Genomic DNA, 24256 nt, shown 5'->3' with positions numbered 1-24256 from the left:
ACTGAACCTTGGAAAGGACTGGTCTTCTTTTTACAGCCTTCCCATGGAAACGTCTTTGTTCCCCATGAAGAAAGGATGGCACCATATTTGTTTCCCCAAAGCAGTCAGCCATTCCTCCTCTCTAACCTAAGAACGAAAACAGAGGGGAGAGCACAAGTGTCAGAAAAGTTTGGAACGTTAATTAATTACTAAAAAGTTATCATTATAGTTCTCAGACCACCCAAAAGTTAATTAGTTACCACTGTAGTTGCATTTTGTGAAACTAAAAATAACTTTTTACTTCCCTTTGCTCAAGAGTAACTAGCATGCTTTTTTAAAAAAGAAAAAAAATGCATTTAAAAACACTTGCCTTGCCTTGACTTGACTTGCAAAACCACCCAACTGGTTTTGCCCTTTCAGAGCATGTGAAGAGGCGAGGTTGCTTGCTGTGACTCAATTATTCTCACCTTGGCAGTAGACATAAATGGTGGATTGCTAAAATATTTATGCTGCTGAGCGAGGGAAGTGTGCTGTAAATGGATTACAGGGCTTTGGGCCTGCCTTATCGAGTCCATAATTGAATGGAATAAGCTTTCTTATCTCTGCCAAGTGATGGACTTTCCTAACCCCCCCCTCCCATTCCACTTGCTGTCCCCATATCGTGCCGAGATTAAAGATCGCAAATGGCCGTCGGGAGCCTGGATTCAAATTTCCTTCAAACGACTGCCAAGCTTTGTCACTTACCCAGATAACATCTGGTTAACTTTCAACTGCAGCCCGACAGTATTAGAACAAGAACAGAAGAATATGTTCCACCTGGATTGAGGTGTGGAAACACCCACCTGGAGTGAACAGATATGGATTTTCTATTCTCCCATCCTGAGCGCATGGGCATGACAGCAGATCTGACTGCACTGTCATGAGGCCCCCACAATGTCCCCCCCCCCAATTTCTGGAGAATGAAACTTATCACCACTATTGGTGAAAGTCTACACCCTCAGCCACTTTTTCTCCCAGGGCTTTGAAGGATCCAGAATACCCATGAACCTTGTGAGTAGAGAAAGCTGATTCTAGAGATTGGCGGAGGTGGCATCTCCATCAGCAATGGGCTGGCTGAGATGGCTTTTAGGCCGCCTCTCACACTACGCCTCTGTGCTGAAAAGCAACCGACAGACACTCGAGGACAAGGGAAAGGCTAGCTACTATCAAATCTCAGCAGAAAGAGCTGCCAAAGTCTGAGGAACGTGGAGGACATCTCAGAAAGTTAGTACATTTCTCCAGTTTTCGGACGAGGAGAAAAGTCTCAGATAGGAGACAGTGATATAAGAAGTTATTTGGTTTTTTTGTGTGTGTGGTCATCTTTGTACCCATCTCTGCTCATTTTCAGTTCCTGCCAGGTCTCCCTGGCTCAAGCTACTTTACATCATGGACTTTTAGAAAGCTGGAACATTAGAGAAGAGATACAGAAGGACTGAAAGAGATGGGGGGGAGAGATCATTGGGTTTCTCACACTATCCCTGACCTGCTTTAACCTACATTTACCTTCCATTAACATGGACCAATACTGTTGGGGGGGTACTGATGGCTCTTCATTTCCTTCTCTTGCTTTTTTTTTTTCTGGATGCTTTTACGAGCCAATGTCACCTTACCTTTGTTCCCGGGAGGGAGGGAACAGCCTTCCCTGTGTTACATACAGCACTGATGTTACCTGTCTGTCATGGGTTTGGAGGGAAAGTTCCATCCTATGGGGAGTGGAAGGCGGGACATCAGGAGGAGGGGCTGTACTGTATAAATATGTGATGCCTGTGTGGTGAGAGGAGAGACACTGTGAGATGCTGAAAGACACTGGGTTGTGACGAAGCAGCAGCTGGGAAGAAGAAGCTGTTGTGGGAGTCTGTGTGTCAGACAGGGTACTTCTGTGTGTCAGAGTACCAACCTGATAGGTTCAGGTGTCTGTTGGTTAGCCAGAACTGATAGGTTCAGGGTCTGTGCTTCAAGTTAAGGGTTCTGGGTGAACCAAACTGTATGCTTGTATGAGTGAGAATAAGCCACGTTACTTTATGTTATTCACCTGATTGTTTATTTTTCCCTGTGTGTATTTAAAATAAACCTTATTCTTTTTATTGTTTAAAAATCCATCCCTGGTCTGTGTGACTTCTTATAGGGAATGGTTGGTGGCAGCTTAGTGTAACTGTGTGACATATCCCAGTAGGTCTGGGTTTGTCACATTGATTGGTGTCCAGCGTGTGGGATACGACTGGTCCAGTTGTCCAGCGGTCCAGCAAAGCCTTGGCAAGTGTGCCTAGAGCAAGGGGGGTCTAGTCAGGGACAGTCTGAGGCGCGTAGGTAATCTTCTAGGTGTACCTCACGGGGAGGTGCGCTAGTAGAAGAACGTGCCAACTGGGGAGACTTAGATTAAGGTGCTCTGAGGCAGCCTAGTTTTGGCGGGAAAAAGCTGAGGCAAAACTGCGTAGTAACAGTGAGCTAGCTTGCCAGCTGAGAGGCCCAGCAGAGGGGGGTAGGCTCTGACTCGATACTGTTGCAAGTTAGTGCTGAAGAACAGCAGCCTAGAGAAGGCTGGTTCTGAGGCAAGAAGGAAAAAAGTGGTCGTTTTATTTTGAGGCTTGACTTTTTAAAGCAGCCTGTTCTGAGGGGGGGTTATGCCCTTGACTCGAAGCCAAGTAGCAGAAATGAGTGAAGTGAAAGACCCCCAGATTGACCAAGGTTCTGAGGATGAATTTGGCTCAGTGCAGGGTGACAGCACAGGAGAGCAGAACCCAGAACTCAGAAAAATACTCCTAGCCCAACAGCATGAACTGAGGGTGAGGGAAATGGAGGAAAGGGAAAGAGAGAAACAGCGGCAATTTGAAATAGAGAGAATGGAAAAGGAAGAAAGATTAGAGAGACAGAGAATTGAATTGGAATTGCAGAGAGAGAAAATGGCGTTTGAATTAAAAAAATTGGAACTGATGAATCAGAACAATAATAATAATAGGGATTCTGAGGGAGGCCAACTGTCTAAAGCTGACCTGAAGAAATTCCCTGTGTACCACAAGGGAGATTGTCCTGAGGTGTTCTTTTCCTTAGTGGAAAGAGCGTTTGTGGACTTCTCAGTGAGGGAAACTGAGAAGATGACCATCATGCGATCTTTAATCAGTGGTAGCCTGGCTGAGGTTTATGCCGAGATGCCTGAGGAACTGATGAAAGATTTTGCAGAGTTTAAAAAACTGGTGTTTGCCAGACATGGGATAAATGCGGAGCAGCTGAGACAAAGATTCAGGTCCCTCACCAAGAAACCAGAACAGACTTTTACCCAAGTGGGGGCCCAATTGGTGAGGCTGCTTGAGAAATGGCTATCGCAGGAAGGGACAGAGACCTATGAGCAGCTTAAAGATTTGATAGCACTGGAACAGTTCTATTCAGTCCTGCATGGGGAATTGAAATTCCAGGTGAGGGAAAGGAAACCGAAATCTGTGGCAGCAGCCGCAGAGATTGCAGATTTTATTTCCCAAATAAGAAAGCCCTTGGGTGAGGGGAAATCTGTAGGTAAACCCAAAGAAACCTACAGCAAGTACTCTCAGGGACCAGGGAAAAGCCAGCAAGGGGGAGGGGCCCATGGTGAAGGGAAGCCCTCAGACATGAAACCAAGACCTCAGATTTTGGAGGGAAAACCAAAACAAGATGAGAGAGAATCAAAATACACCAGAAAATGCTATTTCTGTCAGGGAAAGGGTCATCTAATCTCAGAGTGTGAGAAATTAAAGCAGCTAAAAGGAATGGTGCCTCAGAATGCTAGTGGGACCAAGCCAAAAGCTGTGTTCTGTGTCCAGAAAGAGCAAGGCTCAGTGTCACTGAGGGAGCCTGTTGCCACGGCTACTCAGTCTGGAACAGCTACCTCTGCTGATCAGGCTGAGGAGAATGGTCCTCTTGTGGAGGTAAAGCGCTGCTTGCTGATAAAAACAGATTCTCAGTTGTTTGAGACAGCTGGGGTGGACGTAGGAATACTTGACCGTCAGTATAGGGGGCTGCGGGACACTTGTTCCCAGGTAACCCTGTGCCATCCAGATATCATCCCTAGGGAGTTTATAATCCCAAATGAGAGCATGAAGGTGGCAGGGATTGAGGGGCAGGTAATCTCTCTGCCAGTAGCAGAGGTACCTGTCAACTTTCAAGGCTGGAGGGGAGATTGGCGGCTAGCGATTTCATCGACTCTGCCAGCAGCCGTGCTCGTGGGAAATGACCTGGCTGAACATGTGAAACGGGTGCTAGTGATTACACGCTCACAAGCCACCACAGGGACAGTTCAGGGGGGTAATGATGAGCCAGAGACGGAAGCAGAGGGGAGTTCAGAAGCTGTGGTGGAAACCTTAACCACAGACAGCAGATTTGGACAGGAGCAAAAGGCAGACGCCACTCTCCAAAAGTGTTTTGAACAGGTGACTGACGCCCAGCTAACACCTGAAACCCCAGTGAGATTTCTGGAGGAAAAGGGGATTTTATATAGAGAAACCCTGAGGAATATCTCAAAAGGGGGAGATGGGATCAGAAGTCAGCGGGTGGTACCTGAAAAGTATCGCCCCATGATCTTACAAAGGGGTCACTCTGACATGTTTGTTGCACACTTAGGGGTGAAAGGGCCCCTTGATTTGATCAAACAAAATTGGGAGCAGATCACCCAGGATGACCCACAAGACGTTGTGACTTACATAGACACCTTGATGAATGACCTAAGGAGAAATCTAGAGCTGGCAGCAGAAAACCTGCAAGCTCAGAAGGTCAGACAGAAAACATGGTATGACCACAAAGCTAGAGAGAGACACTTTGACCCAGGGGAGGAAGTGCTTTGGCTTAGGCCCTGCAGAGAGAATAAACTGCAGCTCAAATGGGCAGGACCATATAGGGTCATTTCCAAGATGTCAGACCTGAACTACCTAATAGAGCAGGAGGAGAACCAAGCAAGGAGGGTGGTTCATGTGAATGCCCTAAAACCCTACTACAGAGGGGAACAGAGGGTTCTATTTGCTATAAAAGCAGCTGAGAGTGAGGAAGCTGAATTACCCTTCTGGGAGGGTAGAGGGGAAGTAAAATACAACCCAGAGGAGGTAAAGATCAGTCCTGCACTCACCCAAGACCAGCAGCAAGAACTAAAAATGCTGCTTAGTAAATATCAACAGGTGTTTTCCAACAAGCCGGGGATAGTGAAGGGAGTGATGCATCGGATCCACACAGGGGATGCACCCCCGCAGGCAGTATCCCCATACCGAGTAACGGGACCCTATAGGGACAAGGTGCGGAAGGAGCTGGACGAGATGCTGAGGGAGAACATAATCGTCCCCTCTTCTAGTCCTTGGTCCTCTCCGATAGTCCTTGTGGACAAGCCTGATGGGAGCATTAGGTTTTGTGTTGATTACAGGAAATTAAACCGTGTAACCACTCCTGATGCCTACCCAATGCCCAGGCTAGACAACCTGATTGAAACCATAGGGGGTTGTCGGTTCATCTCATCATTGGACCTGGTAAAAGGATATTGGCAATTAAGAATTGATCCCAGGGATCAAGAAAAGACTGCCTTTTGCAGCCCTTTTGGTCTCTATGAGTTTCGAGTCCTGAGCTTTGGTCTCAGAAATGCACCAGCCACATTCCAAAGGCTGATGGACCAGACCTTGGCAGGGCTCAGTGACTTTACAGTGGCCTACATTGACGACATAGGGATCTTCAGTAATACCTGGGAAGATCACCTGATACACCTGGAGTTAGTGCTGCAGAGGTTAAGTGCAGCAGGGCTAACAGTAAAGGCCAGCAAGTGTCAGCTGGGTAGCCCAGAAATAAAATACTTGGGTCACATGGTAGGGGGAGGAGTGATAAAACCCCTGGAGGCCAAAATAGAAGCAGTTCGTGATTGGCCTAGACCCAACACCAAGAAAAAAGTCAAATCATTTCTTGGGTTGGTGGGCTACTACAGAAAGTTCATCCCGAGGTTTAGCGAGATTGCGGCTCCGCTGACCGATCTGACGAGGAAGAAGGCTGATGACCGCATCCCGTGGACCAGCGACTGTGAGGCGGCGTTCCAGAGGTTGAAGGAGGCGTTAATCAACTATCCTGTGCTGCGGGCTCCAGACTTCGACCGGGAGTTCATCATCTACACCGACGCGTCTAACAGCGGGGTAGGAGCAGTTCTGTGCCAGGAGGATGAGAATGGTGACCAGCATCCAGTGTCCTACCTGAGTAGGAAACTTCAAAAAGGTGAGAGACATTTGGCAACCGTGGAGAAGGAGTGTTTGGCCATAGTCTACGCGATCCAGAAGGCCAAGCCTTACATCTGGGGAAGACATTTTATTCTGTGTACTGACCATTCACCATTGCAATGGTTAAAGACAATGAAAACCCACAATAGCAAACTTATGAGGTGGGCTTTAAACCTACAGGACTATGACTTTGAAGTGAAGGTGGTCAAAGGGTCAGTGAACTGTGTTGCTGACGCCTTATCAAGAAGACCTGAAGAATGAAGACGGCGAAAGAACATGGACTATGTGTACATAATGATGACAAGGTTAAATGTACCTGGTTTTTCTGAATTTGGTTTGTATGAATAACGGTAAATTGATGTAATGTATATGGTAAATGTTTATATGCCTATTTGCTATGGTTAATTTAGAATGTAAGTATAAGTAAGTATAATATGGTATGTATAACTGTTGTTGTGTATTTTATACAGGTTGTTTTTTGGTGAAAAGCACCTTAGCTTTCCCCCTACAAAACAACTTATAAAGAGGGGAGGTGTTACATACAGCACTGATGTTACCTGTCTGTCATGGGTTTGGAGGGAAAGTTCCATCCTATGGGGAGTGGAAGGCGGGACATCAGGAGGAGGGGCTGTACTGTATAAATATGTGATGCCTGTGTGGTGAGAGGAGAGACACTGTGAGATGCTGAGAGACACTGGGTTGTGACGAAGCAGCAGCTGGGAAGAAGAAGCTGTTGTGGGAGTCTGTGTGTCAGACAGGGTACTTCTGTGTGTCAGAGTACCAACCTGATAGGTTCAGGTGTCTGTTGGTTAGCCAGAACTGATAGGTTCAGGGTCTGTGCTTCAAGTTAAGGGTTCTGGGTGAACCAAACTGTATGCTTGTATGAGTGAGAATAAGCCACGTTACTTTATGTTATTCACCTGATTGTTTATTTTTCCCTGTGTGTATTTAAAATAAACCTTATTCTTTTTATTGTTTAAAAATCCATCCCTGGTCTGTGTGACTTCTTATAGGGAATGGTTGGTGGCAGCTTAGTGTAACTGTGTGACATATCCCAGTAGGTCTGGGTTTGTCACACCCTGCACCTCCACACTTTGATAATTATAACCAGGATTCCTGTCATCTTTCCTACCTCCACGTATCGCTCTAATAAATATTTCTTTCTGTGTGATGTGCCACTGGCCTGTTCTTTCAAAGTACGGTGAGATGCACAAGGAGTGGTTGAACATTGCTGCCCTCTTGTGGATTTCCATGGACAAGAAGGTATTTGAACCAAACTTTCCTGGGTCCTGGTCCATCGCTCTACCCACTGCACTACACTGCCTTTCAACAAATGTTAGTTTTATTATTTTCAGAGAATAATTGTGGGCCTGGTTTCTTTTCAATGTATGCAGTACTAATAATCTGGGCATCAAAAGGCTGAATCAACTCGTCCGCTCTCCTGCTTTTTCTCTGCCAGCAGTGTGCAGGAAGTGGTAGCGCTGAGAGTATCTTCTTCCTCAGGCCTCTTATTCCCTAAGATCAGCATCCTCCACCCGCGAGGACCATTGGTATTCCAGATCCTCTCTCTCCTTTCTCAGAGACAAAGAGCGCCTGCTGTGCCGACAATCACATCCTTGATGTCCTTCCATGCTTTTGATCCAAACAAACACCAGGGTTGAGAAAATACATATGGATGCACAAGTGCCGGGAGAGAACCACAGCGGTAGGAGCCATCTCAAATGAAAGAGATTTTGGGGTCACATTGTCAACGATCTTTTGGTGGGCTGAGCTCAGATTGCTTTGTTCTTTGATTGAGAAGCGGCCCCCTGGGAGAATTTGTAAAAAAAAAAAAAAAACATCTTGAAACGGAGATGATTTATGGAATCCCGGAACAGCCGAGCAAAAATCATAGGCCCACCTGCTCCCAAGGAAAAGAGGATTAGAGTCAAGGTCAATTGATAATATCTTTCCTTCTTTTTTCATATCAGAATGCAGCACTATTTAAAATTACGGACGTACATGAAATATAGAAAAAGGTCAAACAAATTTAAAATGTTAACATGATTAGATTATTTTTAACTGGAAGTGGGTTACTTCAAGAGCATTTACCTTGGCCATTTATTAGATCCTCTTTACTACATGTGGAGGGACATAAACTGCATTCACAAAAATGTTGCATTTATTGAATTTCCCCACAACCACAGAACATTTGTCCTGTATTCAAGTGGCCCCATTTGATTTTCCTACTTCACTTTGAAGTCTATTAACTAACTTCCAGATGCTCCAGGTAGAGTCTTGTCCTGGTGGAAGACACTCTTCAGCATTCGTCCCTTCAGCCAGGTGTGTTGTTATTGCTCTCCATAGCTTAGCCTCGCCTCTTCTGGTTTAATATTTACAGGTGTATGCAGACAACTTTTCCTTGATTTTAGCCATCATCTAGGTGGTTGGAGCCCATGAAGTGGATGGGTTTGGTGCTGTATTACCTTATTTTGTTCATTATTTGCTAGCACCTCTCAATATATTCCTAGAGGGGCAATAGTAACATAAAACATTTTCTCCAACCAAACGGAACCAGATTTCAAGACAGGTCTGCAGAAATTTGGGGTGGCAGGTTGGCTTTGGCTTACGTTGCACTGAGCTGTGGGGCTGCCCTTGTCCCATTTTAAGGGCAAAATACACAAATCACCTCCTGTCAGAAATTGGGACAAAGGTGTAGGTGGACAGCAAGGGCAGGAAAGAGGAATAAGGAGGGTTCTGGAGTACAAAGCACACAAAAATAGCTTGCTTATAAGAGTTTCATAAGCTGCTCCAGCTGTTTTGGTGAGTTATTTCCCCATAGACATATTCCACAGAATAGTACAAGTTTCTTTCTTTGGATTCAGACTCTTTTGCCCATCTGCCCCCATATTGTTAATTCTGCCTCATGTTCATGGCTTCCCAGTCTTTCGGACAAGATTTGTTCCTAGCCCTCCCTACCAGGGAGACCCCTGGTGTTCTTCTCTTGTGGTCAACCCATGCAACTGATAACTAAGCCAGTTTAGCTTCTGAAAACACACAGGACTGGTGTGTTCAGCCTATATGAGGGTAGATGTTGGACTGCAACTGTCACACTCCCTTTCTGTTGACTGTCCTGCCTAAGGCTGATGGGAGTTGTAGTCTACAGACCTCTGGAATGCCAGTCATCATTTTATGCTTTAGATGAGATTGAGTTCTTGCGTATCAGCTTTCCCTTTAATATTTCCTGATGGGGTCCCATATGAATATGAACCAGGCTAGATCATGTTTAAGTTCCAAAATAAGATGAGATTGGTTTGGTTGTGTGCAGAATGGGAAGGTGGGCGATGACAGCTTTTCTTAGTAATCGGCTGCAACAAAAACAGCTGGATAGAACTGCTCAGACTTCAAGGCGCCATGGGACAGCCTGCTGTTTTTTGCTACAGCAGATTACAGAATAATACAGCTACTTTTCTAGAAAGTTACACTCTCAGCATTGGAGGGGGGGAGGACAGGACCATGTAATCACCATAGATTATGAAAAGTGCAAGATGCGATCACTGTGTTGTGCAGCTGGCCAGATTTAGTTCCCTAAGAGGGTCATTTAAAGCATGTGATGGCAAAGCAAATCAATGGCAAGTTTTTCAAAGGTCTTGGCATCCTCCAATTTTCCTTGAAATAGAAGTTGAACTTGAAAGTTTTCAGCTGAGGATTTTTGAAGGTTCAAAAAAAATTGATAGTTATTGGTAGAAGTAGAGATAAATCCTAGTACAGAAAGGAAGCAGAATCATGGATTTTAAAAAAGAGACTGGAACATTCAGTCCTTGTGGGTACTGACTCTTTTTGGTCATACCATATCAGAGAATCATGGAAGGGGCCTATAAGACTATGGAGTCCAACTCCCTCCTCAATACAAATCAAAGCAGATCTGGTTGCCCATTTTTCTCTTGAATGCCTCCAGCATTTGAGACCTCACCACCAACCAAAGTCATTGGTTTCATTGTCATCCTGCCTTTTTTCCCTGATGTTCATCTGAACTCTGACTTCCTGTAGTTTGAGTCCATTGTGATGTGTCCTGAACTCTGGGAGGATCAAGAAAACATCCTGGCCCTTCTCTGTAGGTATTTAAGTATTTCAAGTATTTAAAAAGTGCTATCGTATTTCTCTCCTCAAGGTTGAACATGCCCTTTTCTTTCACTCTTTCCTCCTAAGGCTTGGTTTCCACTCCCCTTGTTTGTCTCTTCTGAGTCACTCTGCACTTGTTTGGGAGAAGTGAGTTTTAGTGCGGTAGCACCTTCAGTGTTCAAAACTCTTCCCTCTTCTCTCTCTCTCTCTCTCTCTCTCTCTCTCTCTCTCTCTGTGTGTGTGTGTGTGTGTGTGTGTTGGATGCATGTGGAGCACATACTTAGTACTGCAACCCTTCCTTGTGTCAGTCAACTCATGTATTGAGTTGACCGGCGCAACTCCTTACAGACAAGGTAGAGATTGGGCTACATTTGAGTGTTCATCCTAAGTAGAGTAAACCCATTGAATGAATTGGACCTGTTCATGGAGTACCAATTAAGCTGCTTCTGGTGTATGGCAACTTTTGCAGAGTTTTCATGATACAAAGGACTCAGCTATGGTTAACCACTCCCTGGGACCACCATCCTGCTTCCCCAAGGATGCTCAAGTTGGCATTCAATGTAATCAGACCCTGATCCTTGGCTCCACATCCAGGTGTTCCAACCTACTGAACTATCAAGCCAGTTGAGTCAACCTTCATTTAAATTCAATGGGTCGTCTTTCATTGGGATTAAGAAACAACTGGATTTGGGGCTGGGTTCTCCACACCCTACATTCTGCCCTTGCATATCTCTGAGCACTGCTGGGAGGCTACATTTTTTTTCTCCAGGTGTCAGGATGAACTTTTCCACATATTAAGGTCTGTGCACGCTTGGCAGAAGAACAGATGAAGGCAGTTCTAAATATAAAATGATCATATGATTGTGTACATGGAGCTCTGAGACATCCACTATGTTTGTTTGTTTTCCGAGCCCCCTGAAAATTAAGAGAGGACAAAACTGCTGGAGCTGAGGCAGTAGTCTCTGCCACGAATGGCATCTGTTGCAAGTGAAGTCCCTGTTCTGAATTGTCCAAGGACTTGCCTCTTTTCATAACAAGGTCCACGTCTCATCTCCCAGAGTAGCAATTAAATGTTTCAGCAGAGCTTCCGTTTAGTACTCCAGAAGGCAGCTCATTTGCATTAGAAAAGATGACATTGTCAGAAATTACCAAGGATGGTCAGCTGTTAGTGGTATTCATCTACCCAGGGATGGCTGGCTGGAAGCAAACCATCAAGGCATACGGCATGATATCTGAGATCCTGTTTTATCAACCAATTTTTGCCTTTCCATCTCTATATTGGCCAGATCCCTGTAGAATTGCATCGGGTTAGCCAGTTGTACATACACACACACACACACACACACACACACACACACACACACACACACTTTCTATTGTGTCTCTGTGCAGTCTCCAATAATAAACTTCAGAGTTGGAAGGGACCTCAAACGTCATTTGTGACCATCCTAAGTGGACACATTACCCCAGATGCACATCACAAAGCCAATACCAACTGCACCACAAGCATAGGGTTACTTCCCTTGATGTAGAGGTAAGAGTACCATTCTATCCTACTTTGATTGAGAGTCCTGCGTAACCGGGTCTGGGCACTGCCATTTAAGATGGAAGCAACCAAGCTGGAACACGTCCATGAGAAGGTGATCAAGATCTGAGTTGAAAACCAATCCCCATGAGAAATGGAGAGGGGAGTTGAAAACATTTAGCCTGGAGCAGGAAAGATTGAAAGGTGATTCAGTAGCCGTCTTCGGATACCTGAAAGGCTGTCACCTGAAAGACAGGGAAAGCTTATTTTCCATGGCTCCAGAAGGTCCACCTTTTCTTCATTTGCCGGAGCTGGGAGATGAGACTTCCAGACGGTTTTGGAAACATGGTGAACACACTATCCCACAGGCATTCCAAACTCTTGGGCTGTCTGCAGAGTGTTCAAGAAGTCCACAGATTTCTTCATGGTGTCTCTGTTGTTGTTGGCAGTGGTTCACCCAAGGTTAATAGTAGTACGCGAGGCTTCTATCACCACCACCACCACCACCACCACCACCACCATCACCCATGTTATTTCCAAAGCACAGTGCTTGGGTTTTCCCAATGCTTGGCAGCCATCTACTTATAGAGTTTGAAAATCAAGAGGTACACGTTGGGGTCCATCACCTGAATAGCATTGCTAGAGTTGCCAGATGCTGGCTGAAATCTCAGAAGCCTCCAAGACAGAACGACAACGCTCAGGGTGGAAGAGGAGAAAGCTTGATTTTGATAGAGGATGTGTGGAAAGCCCTGGGCACCCGTCTTCACACATCCCCTTTTCAAGTTGCATTGGCTTCCTTCTGAAACCTTGCCTTCCCCACCTCAGTGAATTCACAAGACCCAAATTTTGACACCACACGGGTCTTACTCCAGGACATCCCAAGGATGGTTGTGATCTCAGAATAGTCCACTGCCTGCTCTCATGTTTTGACCCTCAGAGGATGACCTGGCAAACCTAGCCCCTTGCTGACCTACCCCATTTGCTCAGGGCACAGCTCATGCCATTTCATCCTAAGTGTAGCCCTTTCTCATGTGGAACGGTGATGGAAAGAAAAAAAAGGGAATGATAGAGAAAAGACATTTCCACGGTGTCCTTCTTCTCAAAGATTCGTGCTTCCTTCACTCCTCACTTGTGGGGCCTTGCTTTTTATTTGAGGGGTTGAGAGATCCGATCCCTCAAGCAAGGAGAGAATCCATTTCCCCGTTATTGGATTACAAGGTCCTGAAACCATTACTTTCTGTTGGAGTAATTTATGAGCAGAACAATCCACACGCTGCTGGTTTTAATATCCTTTTCTTCCAGACAAACCGGTGATGGCTTTTATTTTCACCCTTTGTCTCTCCTGTTGCTGCACACTTTTTCAGGGGTCAAGTTCTGTTCCAAAAGACACGGCGTTTTGACCAACCCTAACAGCCAGCCAGACTCTCCAGAACTAGTTGTATGAATCCAATTTTATTCAAAACTTTAGCAAAAGAAATATATCACAGAAAAGAGTCATTTTCAGGCAACCCACTTCTAATGTGCCTGGGTAAATTTGCCTGCTTTTGAAATAACATTTTCAAAGTCTGACCAGTTATCAACAGGCCCACATCCATCGTTTTCCCTGGATTTTGGAGATGGAAAATTACTTCATCTTCAGAAAGATATATCAAAGGAACCAAAGAAATCGAATCCGGCATTAGGGGCTAAAATCCAGTCACTCTGGACTGAACCTTGCAAGTAGGCCTATTGAATCAATGGTACAGAGGAGTTGATTCGCCAAATTCTCACTGATTCAATGAGCCTGTTGTAGTTGTGACTTTACAAGTGGATTCAAAATCATCACAGGCCCCAAACTGTATAAAGGGAGAACTTGAACTTGGTTACAGGATCATAATGAGTGCTCCTTAATGGCTCCTTCTCAAATTGGAAGAAGGTCACAAGTGGGGGTTCCCACAAGGATCATTCTTGGGCCTGGCGCTCTTCAACGTTTTGATTGATGACTTGAATAGGCACAGGGAATATAGGTCAGATTTTTGGATGACACAAAATTGGGCAGGGCAGCTATTATCCTGGGGGTGGGAGGAGGAACAATTTTTTAAAAAGGTCTTGATAGGTTGGAGCACTGGGTCGAAAACAGCTCAGTGAAATTTAACAGGGATAAGTGTAGAGATCTACACCTAACTAGAAAACAAAACAAACCATTACAAGATGGGAGATACTCACCTCAGTAATACTGTGAGTGAGAAGGATCTTGGAATGGTTATCGATCACAAGCTGAAGATGAGGCAACCGTGTGATGAGGCTGCAAAAAAGGGCAAAGATATTTTCGGTTGCTTTAAGAGAAGTAGTCTCCAAACCCTGAGAGGTACCAGTTCCCCTCTATTCAGCACTGGTTAGGCCTCATCTTGAGTCTAGCTCTGGACACCACATCTTAACAAAATGGAACACATTCAGAAGAGGTTGCTGGACACGGTGCCTTATGAGGAAATACTGAAACAACACGGTATGTTTAGCTGTGAGAAAAGAAGACTGAGGGGAGATGGGCGAGCACTTTTAGTTTACTTGAAAGAGGAGGGGCAGGATCTGTTCTCGATCATCCCAAAGTGCAGGACATGCAACAATGGGCTCAAGTTAGAGGAAGCCAGATTCCAGTTGAATATCAAGAAAACGTTCTTAACTGTTAGAGCAGTATGACAATGGAACCTAGGACCTTGGGAAGTGGCGAGCGCTCCAATGCTGGAGGCCTTTGAAAGAAAACAGGACAACTCTCTGTCGGACCTGCTTGGATTTGGATTCCTGCCTTGAGCACGGGGTTGGACTGAATGACGTTATACCCCCCTTCCAACTCTATGATTTGTCTCAATGTTATTTCTGATTCTCTAGCTCTGAACATGTTTCTCTCTAGCAGCCATTTCAAGCAAACCTTCTGGGACCTCACCTTTTTAACTCTCAGACCCTCTGAGGCAGCATTAGAATGTAATCTACAAATTGCCGGTAAGCCTGTTAACACTTCTGGCCTCTCTCCATCAGCGCGATGTCTTTGAAGAAGCCGAACCTTGACACCAGAATTTTACCCGTAACAGCTGGAGAAAGGCGGTGTCCTTAGCAACAAGAAAGATCCATGGGAGTCATTAATCCATTGGGGGCATAATTAGTGTTGGCATGACCCAGTTCCCCCTCATCTGGGTGGCCTGATTTGCATGTTATGCAAAGGAGGCTTCAATTATGCAAATTGTACATTGGCTTGGAAAGGGTTTTTCAGGACCATGTTGATATCCCATTTCAAATCATGGCCGTTCATAGCTGTTTCATAGAAAGGAAACTATCACGCTTTCTTGGTTACTGGTTTTGTTGTTGTTGTTGTTGTTGTTGTTGTTGTTGTTGTTGTTGTTGTTGTTGTTGTTGTTGTTTCAGATGTGACTTTAAACCCCTGTAGCCTAAATAAAATGTAAGGCTATTATGATGTTATGAAAAGTCTAAGGCTGCTGTCCAATGTGGGGCTTAATAAGAATGCACAGAGTAGCATCTTACCAAGAGCGATGAATAGGATGAATTGAAAGTGTCACTCAAAGCTACAGCAGCTGGAGCATGGCACATAGGAACACAGAAATCTGCCCATGATTGGGTCAGACTTTTAGTACACATGGACCCGTATGGTTTGCAGCAGGGGCAGGTTTGAAGGTGCTCATTTCTAAATCACCCCACCCATGAGACCCACCTGAAAAATAAAGGTGTTCTGTCTTAGTGGGTTGGAGCACGCGGCTGTAGAACCAGAGACTTGGAGTTCCCCACTGTGCCTCTCAGAAGAAGGGCAAGCCAAGATCAACCAGAAATATGTCCGTGTGTGTGATCTTGGGCGACCTGCATAGTGGTCCCCGAGTATTCAGATAAATGGACATCTTTTGAGTTCTTTATATCTGAGAGGTTGTTGTAGGTTGGAATTGACTTGTTGGCACAGGATGATGACAACTGCACATGCACTTTTGCATCCTCTAGTGCTCAAAACTTTTTCAAAAGCTTTTTCAGATGGTGGGGGTGCTAAGTGTCCCTAAAAAAAAAAAAGCCAAAATACGTGGCAAAAGTCTTCCCTAGGCACCAATGTACCATGAGAATCCTTGAGCTCATTCTGCCCTTTCTCTGAGCAACAGCTAACAACATCTCAAAACGTTGCTTGAGTTTTAAAAAAATAAATCCTGTTTACAAGGAGTTGTTTCAACAAAAAGCAGAAAGAAGGAACACTCAGAGGGAACCCCATAATCACGCAAGCTCAAGCACAGCAAATAACAACAAAGCTTCCCATACAAGAAACAAGCAAATGGAAAGAGATTATTTTTTCAGAAGGTTTGAGACGCAATTACTTACATGTGTAGCTGAAGTATGAAGAGCCACTTGACTGTTACTCAGGGCGTACGTAATAATAGCAATCACAAGTGGTATGGAATGTGTCTTTGTGTCAGATGGGACATTTTCTATTAAAAAACACAATTATGCACTATTTCGCGAAGGTCACTCCAGCAGGTTAGTGGGGGCCGTGAGCATAGAAAGACCGCACGTGCCACATTCTGGATTGATAAATCTGTTGTTCTAGGAATGGCTTATCAGGTTGATGAGGACACACGGATGCGATTTCAGAAGGACCTGGTGCCATTCAGCACACAGGAGTGCATGGCTATTGCCTTCGCCTCCTCCCTGCCAGTTTCAAGGGAGGGGTTCCCCAGGTTATAAAGCCTCCCGCTTGTCCAAGTCAGAAGGTAGCCTTTCAGCCATGGAAGAGAAGAGGCACTATCTGTGCAGCATGTAGCCTCCTAGCTGGAGTCAATGGCAGCTTCCCCAGAAGATGAGGGAGTCGTCTTGCTTCCCTTTGCTATAATACACAGCATCCTTACTAACCCTCCATGCAATACACTGGCTAAGGCACCAGTTGCTTTCTGTCTGCATCAAAGAATGTTAGTACATCAGAGGTCTGGAAGGTCCCACCGTGTCTGAATGTCCCTTCTAACCCTGCTTTCAGCTAAGGCCCTTCCATATTTCCAGCATCATTCCACCAGCTGGTGGTCTAGAGACTTCTTGCTATCGATGACCAACCAAACACCCGGAATTTGGGAGTTTGATTCCCCCAATGTGACTCCTTGGTAGGGGCTGGCCTCAATGACCGAATAGGGTCCCTTTCAGCTCTGAAATTCCAAGATGATGACGTTGCAATAATGAACAATTGGTGCTGACACTGCATGATTTGAATTTACCCTAGTTTCAGTTTTGCTGAAGACTAGGGTTCTTCTATTCTAGCCTCGTGGCGCAGTGGTTAAACTGCTGAACTGCATCCCAAACTGTGCTCACAACCTAGGGTTCAATCCCAGGTAGCTGGCTCAAGGTTGACTCAGCCTTCTATCCTTCTGAGGTCGGTAAAATGAGTACCCAGCTTGCTGGGGGGCAATGTGTAGCCTGCATAATTAACTTGTAAACTGCCCAGAGAGTGCTTGAAGCACTATGGGGTGGTATATAAGCAGCACGCTTTGCTTTGTTTTCTATTCACCATCCCTCACAGCCTTTTTTATTTTATTTTATTTTATTATTATTTTATTTATTAGATTTATACCCTGCACCATCTGGGCGGCTAACAACAACAAGACAAACAACACAATGTTAAAAAACAATAGTAAGAATAAAATAATGCAAACATTCGACATATAGAATAACTAGTAAGATCAATTAAAACAGATGGCTATAAAGATGGTAGAAAGGATGATGAAAGGATGGCAAAAAGGATGATATAACCTCATCATATCCAAAAATAGACGCATAGAAATTTTGTACCATGACTTCCACACTTTTTTTCCCATCTCATAGGAATCAAATCTAAAAAAAATAAAGCAGCAATTATGAACTTTGAGCCAGTGATTGTACTGGAGAAGTTGGTGGCAAGAGCAATGTCAAACAGCTGGCTACCTATACTCACTACTTCTAGATGAAGCCCAAGTATAACCTTGGTGGCAGGAAGGAGGGAACAGTATTTTTGAACTTATCAATTCCACCTAAAGTTGTAAAAGAGAAGAGGTGGATGTTCAGACATCAAAATCTGCATACCCTCGCAATGCACCAACAATATGGTATATTATAAAATACTGAAATAATGTCAAAAACAGCTGTTTCAGGACACGCTCCTACTCTTTAGTGGTGCTAAACCTACACTGGGCATATGGTACTTTAGCACAAGAATTCCTATCAGGAAAAAGTCCCACAAACAGTCCGATTGAATTTAACCATCAGCAGAACAGCATTCTGGGACACAAGAGGATTTTGGGAAGTGCCTCCTTCCATGTCTCCTGGATTGACCATGAGAAGTTAGGAAAAACCATGTGAGAGAAGCCCAACCTTCAGAGACCCGCAGCATTTGGACACTTGAGAGAATGATGTTTGTTTCGCATTGTTTTTTTTTTCTCATTTAGGTAACTAAGGCACAAGATACTGGGCCTTAGTGCTGCAACATTCCTTTCTTATAAAATATATTTTAACTTCTTTAAACAATCCAGTGTGGTCTGGCCAGCTCTATTATGGATCCGACGAACTTAATGGCTGGAGAAGCCAAGCTTTCTGTGAGCAAGGCAATGTTTAGTCTCCAGGTATAGTGGTGCCTCGCTAGATCATGATAATCTGTTCCACTGAAATCACTGTTTAGTGAAATCATTGTCTAGCGAAAAGCATTTCCCCATTGGAATGCATTGAAACCTGTTTAATGCATTCCAATGGGGAAGAATCGTCGTTGTCTACTGAAGATCGGCCATAGGAAAGCCGCTTTGCAAACTGGCAATCATCTGTTTAAATTGCTGTCTTGCGAAGCTTAGATTCCGAAAACACCTGTTTTGCGAGCGCGGAGGGAGCTGTCAAAATCGTCCTCTGGCGTAAATCGGTTTGCGAAGCAGGGACCAAACATTGCCCAGAGAAATTCCCCCATAGGAATCACTGTTTTGCGAATCACTATAGCAATTGCAAAAAGTCAATGTCTAGCGGAAAAACTGTCATGCGGGGTAACTGTCTAGCAAGGCACCACTGTATATAGGATGAGTTACCCAAGGTTCCCTGCAACAGGAGATCCCTTTTCCACCCACTGAACAGAGCAGGTTGTTGGTTTCTTGCTTAATTGTAGCCTATTGTAGGCTCAACCCTGTTCCATAATATGAGTTTTTACAAGCCCCTTCCTTCCATCAGTCTTGCTCAAGGGTCAACATCTTGATAGTTCTTCTGATTCCAGTTTCTTCATCTTCCATGCAACCTGTCAAGAATGTTATTTTTACAGAGGGGATTTGATAATTTTTAAACTTTTTTTTGGTATTTTAATTTAAGATATATTTGGTCTTAAGCCACTTAGCTTAGGGGAAACTTTGAAGATATAATGACAAGGATGGAGGAGAAGGAGAAAGGAAATCAGCTATTATAAATCACACACTGTGTAGAGGAAGCCGTTGACAGGAAGAAATGGGGTCATTTTTATTTTATTTTATTTTATTCCAGATTTTTACAAGTTCATGATATCAAAAAAGTCATGAAACCGAGCCTCGAGACAAATCGCTTCAAAGAGCAATTATAATTGAAATGGAAATGACACAAAACTTTTTCCAGCCAGAATGGAAATATGAATTTACAAACACCTTGCGGCCATAAAAAAAATACTATTTATAACAATAAGGTTTGATTCAGATCTAATTGCACTTTATTTGCTTATTTACCGAATTTATATGCTGCCCAACCGGGAAAAGCCCAGTTTGCTGTTGACAATCACAAGTGAGAGTCTCAAACAGACTACATTAATAGGCAAAGCAACAAGACAGCCGGTACTGATGCTGAAAAGTTAAAATATTAAGCAGTTCAACACATGCCTCGATCCAGCAAAGGAAATGATGATAACTTTGAAAAATGCTTGAATGTGAAAAGGGAAGGTCTAGCATCTATATGTATATAATGAGGATGCCGGGTGGATCTCTTAAGAGATCCACCCGGCATCCTCATTATATACATATAGATCTCTTAAGATCTCTTAAGAGGAAAGCTTGGGATAGGTCTCTGGAAAACTTTTAGAGTTGACCCACCAGATTAAATTTAACTATTAGTCCTAATTAGGGTAGACAGATTGGCTGAAATCCTGTTGCTTAGCATTGTAAGATGCCCCTAGAGTCGGCCTATTGAAGCAGTGGGGATCTGGTGAGTCAATTCCTCCATACGTCCCATTGATTCAATGAGCCTACTCTATTTGTGACTTTATCTATCTATCTATTGATTGACTGATCGATCGATCTATCTATCAATCTCAAATGTATCCCATCAACTGTTGCATATTGCAAATCTTCCCACTGTCCTCATTTGATCATTATTCCTTGTCCCGTTGTGTTCTCAATGTTTCATAAGATGTCCCTGATTTCCATCTATCATCTTTTCCTTCTCAAGGTTTCCATCTCGATTTACAAAAAAACCCACACCAACTGCTGTAAACATGTTTTTCTGTTTGAGAGAATTAAAGCCAGAGGTCAGAAAAGCCTCCTGTTCTGCGGCAAGACAGGCCCTCATAAATATCTTTGCTCCCGAGTAGCAGCAGAAAGCAATAATAATATCCTTTCAGGATAATAGGAGAAAGTTTATAAGCTCTGATTTCTTGAACATTAATCTCACCCCCCTCTTGGGAAATTGCACCACAATAAATCTTTATTAAAGCTGGCAAGCCATCAGGAGAAATAAAGATTTCATCCAAAGACTGGTCTCTCAGGCCTGTGACCATGAAGGATGAGCTCTGGAGATGATGAAGAAGCCTACTCTTTTCAGTGCTCGTGGTGCTAAATGTGGCCAGCTAGGCCTGCTTGGCTTTTGAGAAAAAGCAACTCTAAATCCAGCTTGCAGAACGAAGAAAACAATTGTGCAATTTTCTCTTGGCTCCTTGTAGCTTGTTGCTTCTGGTGTTGGACGTGTTTTCTTGTTCAGACACGTGCAGCAAATTTAAGAAATTGTCCAAGACTGGAGTGTGAGTTGGACGGAAGAGATACAGGGATAAGGGACCATTGAAACCTCTCTCTCTCTCTCTCTCTCTCTCCCTCTTACCATCTGTAATCAATACATAAATAAAGTTGGTGAAACTTGCTTTTTTCAGTCCTTTCATGAAGTCAAGGGCAGCTATTTGTAATTATTGATGGCTGACACTCCTAAGGTTCCATGTCATCAACTCCTTGGCACCATGATCAAGAAGGATGCATCAACAAGTCAGAATATATTCAGAAGAGAGAAACCAAGTTGGTCAAAGGCTTGGCAAACCAAACCCTGTGGATGTCATTGAGGGATCTCGGTATGGTTTGCCGACAGAAGAGAAAACTGAAAGGGGATAGTGTAATCAGATATTTGAAAGGTGACCATGTGGAAGAGAAAGCATGTTTTCTGCTGCTTTAATTGAACACGTTGAAATGACAAGAAAAGAGAGTCAAACTCAACGAGCCCTTTGGGAGAACTTCCTGGTGGTAAGATCACTTTGACGCTGGCATGGAGTCCCCCAGAAGACAACAAACCGCCCTTCTTTTGAGGTCCCGAAAATGGCGTTCGACAGTTCTCTGTCAACGATGGGAATTCACGCATTGGCAAGGGAGCTGGATCAGAGGATTCTCAAGGTACCTCAGCTCTACAGTTCCATTATTCCTATCAGATGGTTTTTGCCAATAATTTACCACTCGTTTCCTCGTATTTGGAACTGAAGGAGGCCTTGAAGGCCCCTTCCAACTTCACTCTTCTATATTTTCTATGCAGCTGTGACATTTTTCTCTGTCAATGCTGAGAAAACATACCTGTTGAATGTGATGACTTGGTGTGATTACAAAGAGAAATATTTGGTGTTGAGTAGGAGATGACGCGGGTTGCACACAGCTATCTCCTTGCCAATACAAGAACTGCCCACGCTCCGAAGCTTAATTAAAATATAAATGAATACCTCATCTAAGGGTCCTTCTATGCCGTGCTGCTGAGATACAGCCAGACATATTTCTCATCCACCTTCTGTATCCATTGCGGGAAGAGGGAGGGGGGGGGAAGGTAATGAGCCTTACAATGGAAATACAGCTTTCAAAAGTCCTTTAAATTTTAATTATTCCCCATTCCACCACAACTCTGAGCAGCGCCAGTGTCAACAAATGAGCCCAGCAGATTAATTGGGCCTAATAAACAAAAATAGACAATCAAATGCAATCAGCCAAGGTAACCTTCACTTTTCGCCTTTCGATTCTGTTGGCAGAATCGTTGGCTTATGGATGGGGTTGAGAAAAGCCGTCCTCGGCATCTGCCATTTGATCCTGATGCCTCCCCTCCATCTCTTTAAATTCACATTCTAATTAACACCCCACCCTGGGTTAAGCCAGGGAGGGTCGTCTGATGGGAACAGATTGCAAATAGACGGGGCTTTCCGAGGACGTCCGCTACCCTCATTAATTATATTTTCCAGTTAGACTCTAATGACAGAATTAGCAATAATAATAATGCTTCATTCTCTCACTCGCTCCCGCCTGACATTTGTGAGCAAGATGTAGAAGAGTGAACTTTAGCACACCGTGGAAATTGGCTCATTAGGTTTGCATCATTTCACATCATGCATGTGGGCACGGAAGCTTATTATAGATACAACCGGCCTCTTGCATACCATTGGAATGGCATTCTAGATCAGGTAGCTTAGGAGATGTTGCCTTTCCTGATTCTAGTAGGCCTGGACATCCAATGTTGTACATGGAAACAACTTATGAACCTTCTTTCCAATTTACACGACCGAGGATTGTTTACTATGAAGGATTTTTAGAATCACGAGGTCCGAATGGTTCATCTAAGTCATCTCAAACATCCATCTGCTGCAGGAAAAAGCTAGCACCGAAACATCTCATTAAATGCTCTGTTTTGTGAAGCAACGGACCAGCTACAGTGGACCCTCTACTTAAGGAATTAATCCATATTGGAATGGTGGCTGCAAGTCGAAAAGTCTGTAAGTCGAATCTCCATTGACCTACAGTGCATTGAAAACCGATTAATCCCATAACCAGCGGTTTTTATTCTATTTTTGTTCCGTTTTGGTTTTTTTCTGGTCTGTAAGTCGATTCTCCGGCTGCAAGTCGAATCTAAATTTTGCAGCCAGAGAAGTCTGTAACTCGAAAAGTCTGTAAGTCGAGCCGTCTGTAAGTCGAGGGTCCACTGTATTGGGGACAGGAGTGAGTAGACATGGCCGAAAGACATGGGTTGGTTAGCTGAGCACATGAACTAATCAATACAATGTTTAACTATTTCCAGCAGAGGCTGGAGACTCTGATTCCATGGGCCAAAGAATCCTTTCTGGCTTTTCAACTGAAATTTATAGGAGCTCTCCAAGAAGCTGAATCCTCTCTCCAAAATAAGTTCAGAACTTTGGACAACTCCTGTAAAGTTCAGCCCACAATCCTGCAAGCTCAGTCTCCAGTTTCCAGCGACTGCCAAAAAAATGTTATGAAGACAGAAAATGGGGATATATAGATCCAGTACAGTAGGGCTGTAGTATCCATGACAGATTGGTTCCAAGACGACAGATATAGCTAACCCTATACGGTATACAGCACAGTACTATACAGCACAGGCTATTTCCCTCGAATGGACTGCAAGGAGAACAAACCTATCAATTCTAAAGAAAATCAACCCTGAGTGCTCACTGGAAGGACAGATCCTGAAGCTGAGGCTCCAGTACTTTGGCCATCTCATGAGAAGAGAAGACTCCTTGGAAAAAACCTTGATGTTAGGAAAGTGTGACGGCAAGAGGAGAAGGGGACGACCGAGGATGAGATGGCTGGACGGTGTCTGTGAAGTAACCAACATGAATTTGACACAACTCCGGGAGGCAGTGGAAGATAGGAGGGCCTGGCGTGCTCTGGTCCATGGGGTCATGAAGAGTTGGACACGACTAAACGACTAAACGAAATGAATATAGCATAGTCTCTGGTTCAGTCTAGTAGCCCATTTTGGTAACACACCTAGGAAATGTCAGTTTTTTAATTTAATACTTTCAGGCAATGGATAACTGAAACGGCGGGTACTGGTCCCACAGATATTACAGTCCTGTTGTATATATGTATGCTGATGCACTGCATGAGGGACAAGAATATTTCAGAATATAAAAACCAATTAAAAATCATTATTTGCTTTTTTTATAGAAATCCAAAAAAAAAAAATCTAAGATCATGGCCACTGGTCCCATCACCTCCTGGCAAATAGAAGGGGAAGATATGGAGGCAGATTTTACTTCCTTGGGCTCCAGGATCACTGCAGATGGTGACAGCAGCCACGAAATTAAAAGACGCCTGCTTCTTGAGAGGAAAGCAATGACACATCTAGACAGCATCTTAAAAAGAAGAGATATCCCCTTGCCGACAAAAGTCTGCATAGTCAAAGC

General features: G+C 44.1%; 1 long non-coding RNA gene across 3 annotated transcripts in view; it reads right to left on the bottom strand.

Moving 5' to 3' along the window:
• Positions 1-14050: 14050 nt before the first annotated feature.
• Positions 14051-24256, bottom strand: part of LOC140701792 (uncharacterized) — a 76204-nt gene continuing 65998 nt past the window's right edge. For all 3 annotated transcript variants that reach the window (XR_013538019.1, XR_013538022.1, XR_013538021.1), the window contains one exon: positions 14051-14134. This is a non-coding gene — a long non-coding RNA (uncharacterized LOC140701792). The remainder of the gene's footprint in view (positions 14135-24256) is intronic.

Source organism: Pogona vitticeps, chromosome 7 (genome assembly GCF_051106095.1).
Source record: "Pogona vitticeps strain Pit_001003342236 chromosome 7, PviZW2.1, whole genome shotgun sequence".
Lineage (NCBI taxonomy): Eukaryota > Metazoa > Chordata > Lepidosauria > Squamata > Agamidae > Pogona > Pogona vitticeps.
Note: the sequence above shows the minus strand (reverse complement) of the source record. Positions and strands in the feature narration are given on the sequence as shown.